Raw genomic sequence first — 6,000 nt, forward strand, 5'->3', positions numbered from 1 at the left:
CTGTACGTACATACCCCAACCAGAAGCCATGAACTAAAGGGTAGAGCTGCTGCTTTCAAGGAGCGGGACTCTAACCCGGACGCTTATAAGAAATCCTGCTATGCCCTCTGACGAACCATCAAACAGGCAAAGCGTCAATACAGGACTAAGATTGAATCATACTACCCCGGCTACGATGCTTGTCGGATGTGGCAGGGCTTGCAAACTGTTAAGGACTACAAAGAGAAGCACAGCCGCGAGCTGCCCAGTGACACAAGCCTACCAGACGAGCTAAACCACTTCTATGCTCGCTTTGAGGCAAGCAACACTGAAGCATGCATGAGAGCACCAGCTGTTCCGGATGACTATGTGATCACGCTCTCCGTAGCTGATGTGAGTAAGACCTTTAAACAGGTCAACATTCACAAGGCCGCAGGTCCAGACGGATTACCAGGACGTGTACTCCGAGCATGCGCTGAGCAACTTGCAAGTGTCTTCACTGACATTTTCAACCTGTCCCTGACTGAGTATGTAATACCAACATGTTTCAAGCAGACCACCATAGTCTCTGTGCCCAAGAACACTAAAGTAACCTGCCTAAATGACTACCAACCCGTAGCACTCACGTCTGTAGCCATGAAGTGCTTTGAAAGGCTGGTAATGGCTCACATCAACACCATTATCCCAGAAACCCTAGACCCACTCCAATTTACAGATCCACAGATGATGCAATCTCTATTGCGCTCCACACTGCCCTTTCCCACCTGGACAAAAGGAACACCTATGTGAGAATGCTATTTATTGACTACAGTTCAGCGTTCAACAACATAGTGCCCTCAAATCTCATCACTAAGCTAAGGACCCTGGGACTAAACACCTCCCTCTGCAACTGGATCCTGGACTTCCTGACGGGCCGCCCCCAGGTGGTAAGGGTAGGTAACAACACATCTGCCACGCTGATCCTCAACACAGGGGCCCCTCAGGGGTGCGTGCTCAGTCCCCTCCTGTACTCCCTGTTCACCCATGACAGCATGGCCAAGCCCGCCCCCATTCTCATCGACAGGGTTGTAGTGGAGCAGGTTGAGAGCTTCAAGTTCCTTGGTGTCCACATCACCAATAAGCTGTCATGGTCCAAACACACCAAGACAGTCGTGAAGAGGGCACTACAAAGCCTATTCTCCCTCAGGAGACTGAAAATATTTGGCATGGGTCCTCAGATCCTCAAAAGGTTCTACAGCTGCACCATCCTGACTGGTTGCATCACCGCCTGGTATGGCAACTGCTCGGCCTCCGACCGCGAGGCACTACAGAGGGTAGTGCGCACTGTAAGGTCTACCCCTGTTGTATTAGGCGCATGTGACAAATAACATTTGATTTGATTTGATCCAAAGCACCTAACTCATTTCTGCTCTGGTATAATCCTGGTTTAGACCTCATCCTGTCTAAAGCTCCACCCACGATGACACATACGCCTCTCAAGATATTTCAAACCTTAGAAAGGTCACATCCTTTCAAAGTTTTCGTTGTAAGATGCTGGTAGATTTTCAGATCAGTTTCCATTAAGTGTTGAAAGTTGACAGAAGTAAATAAATACCTGTTTTTTTTTACACTATCTCCAGAAAGGTTCCTTTCTAGAACGTCGGTCAATGAAAGAGATGGTGAAATATGATAATCTTATTGTGTCCTAAAAGATCCCATTGTGTTGTCAAAAGAACAACAAGCTGGACAGTATTCCTTTGTATACAGTGGGGGAAAAAAGTATTTAGTCAGCCACCAATTGTGCAAGTTCTCCCACTTAAAAAGATGAGAGAGGCCTGTAATTTTCATCATAGGTACACGTCAACTATGACAGACAAAATGAGATTTTTTTTCTCCAGAAAATCACATTGTAGGATTTTTAATGAATTTATTTGCAAATTATGGTGGAAAATAAGTATTTGGTCAATAACAAAAGTTTCTCAATACTTTGTTATATACCCTTTGTTGGCAATGACACAGGTCAAATGTTTTCTGTAAGTCTTCAAAAGGTTTTCACACACTGTTGCTGGCATCTCCTGAGTGGCGCAGTGGTCGAAGGCCACTAGAGATCCTGGTTCGAATCCAGGCTCTGTCGCAGCCGGCCGCGACCGGGAGACTCATGGGCGGTGCACAATTGGCCCAGCGTCGTCCAGGGTAGGGGAGGGAATGGCCGGCAGGGATGTAGCTCAGTTGATAGAGCATGGCGTTTGCAACGCCAGGGTTGTGGGTTCGATTCCCACGGGGGGCCAGTATAAAAAAAAATGTATTCACTAACTGTAAGTCGCTCTGGATAAGAGCGTCTGCTAAATGACTAAAATGTAAATGTAATGTAAAATGTATTTTGGCCCATTCCTCCATGCAGATCTCCTCTAGAGCAGTGATGTTTTGGGGCTGTCGCTGGGCAACACGGACTTTCAACTCCCTCCAAAGATTTTCTATGGGGTTGAGATCTGGAGACTGGCTAGGCCACTCCAGGACCTTGAAATGCTTCTTACGAAGCCACTCCTTCGTTGCCAGGGCGGTGTTTTTGGGATCATTGTCATGCTGAAAGACCCAGCCACGTTTCATCTTCAATGCCCTTGCTGATGGAAGGAGGTTTTCACTCAAAATCTCACGACACATGGCCCCATTCATTCTTTCCTTTACACGGATCAGTCGTCCTGGTCCCTTTGCAGAAAAACAGCCCCAAAGCATGATGTTTCCACCCCCATGCTTCACAGTAGGTATGGTGTTCTTTGGATGCAACTCAGCATTCTTTGTCCTCCAAACACGACGAGTTGAGTTTTTACCAAAAAGTTCTATTTTGGTTTCATCTGACCATATGACATTCTCCCAATCCTCTTCTGGATCATCCAAATGCACTCTAGCAAACTTCAGACGGGCCTGGACATGTACTGGCTTAAGCAGTGGGACACGTCTGGCACTGCAGGATTTGAGTCCCTGGCGGCGTAGTGTGTTACTGATGGTAGGCTTTGTTACTTTGGTCCCAGCTCTCTGCAGGTCATTCACTAGGTCCCCCCAGATCGAGGGAGATTATCAGTGGTCTTGTATGTCTTCCATTTCCTAATAATTGCTCCCACAGTTGATTTCTTCAAACCAAGCTGCTTACCTATTGCAGATTCAGTCTTCCCAGCCTGGTGCAGGTCTACAATTTTGTTTCTGGTGTCCTTTGACAGCTCTTTGGGTCTTGGCCATAGTGGAGTTTGGAGTGTGACTGTTTGAGGTTGTGGACAGGTGTCTTTTATACTGATAACAAGTTCAAACAGGTGCCATTAATACAGGTAACGAGTGGAGGACAGAGGAGCCTCTTAAAGAAGAAGTTACAGGTCTGTGAGAGCCAGAAATCTTGCTTGTTTGTAGGTGACCAAATACTTATTTTCCACCATAATTTGCAAATAAATTCATTAAAAATCCTACAATGTGATTTTCTGGATTTTTTTCTTCTCAATTTGTCTGTCATAGTTGACGTGTACCTATGATGAAAATTACAGGCCTCTCTCATCTTTTTAAGTGGGAGAACTTGCACAATTGGTGGCTGACTAAATACTTTTTTTCCCCACTGTAGTTAGTTATACACAATAGCGTTTATGATACCATTAATGTGTGTAGCGCTCATGTTTAATTTAGTTGTTCTGGCAGTTTCAGTCAGCCAGGCTATTCTCTCAGGAAGAGAGTGGGGTGTGATCCCCTCTGGTCATGGCAGTTTGAGTCAGCCAGGCTGTTCTCTCAGGAAGAGAGTGGGGTGTGATCACCTCTGGTCATGGCAGTTTGAGTCAGCCAGGCTGTTCTCTCAGGAAGAGAGTGGGGTGTGATCACCTCTGGTCATGGCAGTTTGAGTCAGCCAGGCTGTTCTCTCAGGAAGAGAGTGGGGTGTGATCACCTCTGGTCATGGCAGTTTGAGTCAGCCAGGCTGTTCTCTCAGGAAGAGAGTGGGGTGTGATCACCTCTGGTCATGGCAGTTTGAGTCAGCCAGGCTGTTCTCTCAGGAAGAGAGTGGGGTGTGATCACCTCTGGTCATGGCAGGAAGAGAGTGGGGTGTGATCACCTTTGAAAGCCAGGCTGTTCTCTCAGGAAGAGAGTGGGGTGTGATTACCTTTGAAAGCCAGGTGAGGGTGTCAGACCGACCCAACTGGTCCTACTGGTTTTCAGTTTCTGTTCCTGTTTTCTCTCCCACTCCTCCCCCCCTCTCCGCCCTCAGCTCCTCCCCCCTCTCCGCCCTCAGCTCCTCCCCCCTCCCCGCCCCCAGCTCCTCCCCCCTCCCCGCTCCCAGCCCTATGTGGCTGGCTCAGTTGGTAGAGTATGGCGCTTGCAACGCTAGGGTTGTGGGTTCAATTCCCGGGGGGGGGGGGGGGCAAGTACGAAAATGTATGCACTCACTAGTGTAAGTCGCTCTGGATAAGAGCGTCTGCTAAATGAGGAGGAAGAGAGTTTGTGAATCCCTCTGGCTTTCCTCAACACTCTAAGCACTACAGTTTAATCAGCTGATATAAAACAATGTCTAAATAGGCCTATATTTTCTGAATTTGTCAGATTACAGTTTGATTTAAAAATCTATCTTCATTAAGTGGTCATAATATACGGTCAAATGTCTATCTGTAGTCTATGTCCATCGTTAGAGATCTGAAGTGGGCAGCTAGCTGGGTCATTCCTACAATGTAGTGCCTTTTCTGTCACTTCTTATTTAGTGTAAAATCTGGATTACAAAAGGCTTTAAATAAGGTCAGGTGTCCTTTACCTTAACACAAAAATATGGACACTTCTTTTTCAGTGCTCTTTTTGCCATGTCCCCGGGTGTTATTCATCAACTTCCACGAGAAACATGTCATTATTTTATAGTCCTAGTTAAATTCCCTATCATCAATAACGTTTTTTTTTCATGATTATTGTATCCGTGTGTCCCTGATATCACTGTCCACCCTGTTAGTTTATTGTAATTCTCCTTTAAGAAAACAACCCCTTTATAAACACTATTTTTCCAAGTTTCATTTACTTAGTCTGTATGTCCCACTCATACATTTCCACCCTGTTAGGCAAAATTATAGAGAAAATTTCCAAATATTAAAATATAAGTTAGAATCCTGTTCAAGTGTTAACCATTATGCTAGCTCAATCTTGCTCACTCACAGAGCTATGGCTAATTTAGGCCGTGAATGTCAACCCTGTTAGGTTCCACCCTGTTAGGATTATGCACCTAACAGGCTGGAAAATGCACCTAGAAAGATGTAGTGCCTGAGCTTAACCAAAATGTTTTTCTGAATGTCAAATGTCCTTTTTCCTGATAGAATACTTTATTTGATTTTTTTTAATATACACTTTTTTTCCCCCAAAACGTTATGAGGTCCAAAAGGAACCGCATTGTAGGAATGACCCAGCTATTAGGCTGGCAGCAGCAGCAGTGCTGAGTACTGTTAACCTGCCTGGTCTTAGAGGGATCCGTTTCAATGTAACACCAGCTCTAAGGTATAGCCACACCTACAGTGCATTCGGGAAATTGGATGGATGGGGAGCGTCGCTGTACAGCTATTTTCAAGTCTCCAGAGATGTTCAATCAGGTTCAAGTCCGGGCTCTGGCTGTGCCACTCAAGGACATTCAGAGACTTGTCCCGAAGCCACTCCTGCGTTGTCTTGGCTGTGTGCTTAGGGTTGTTGTCCTGTTGGAAGGTGAACCTTCACCCCAGTGTGAGGTCCTGAGCGATCTGTAGCAGATTTTCATGAAGGATCTCTCTGTACTTTGCTCTGTTCATCTTTCCCTTGATTCTGACTAGTCTCCCAGTCCCTGCCGCTGAAAAACATTCCTACAGCATGATGCTGCCACCACCATGCTTCACCGTAGGGATGGTGCCAGTTTTCCTCCAGACGTGACGCTTGGCATTCAGGCCAAAGAGTTCAATCTTGATTTCATCAGATCAGAGAATTGTCTTTCTCATGGTCTGAGAGTATTCTGGACATAGCTCATCCTATATAACTACTGCTGTACATACTGTATTCTGGACATAGCTCATA

The sequence above is a fragment of the Coregonus lavaretus genome (assembly GCF_964263955.1).
Source record: "Coregonus lavaretus genome assembly, contig: HAP1_SCAFFOLD_268, whole genome shotgun sequence".
NCBI lineage: Eukaryota > Metazoa > Chordata > Actinopteri > Salmoniformes > Salmonidae > Coregonus > Coregonus lavaretus.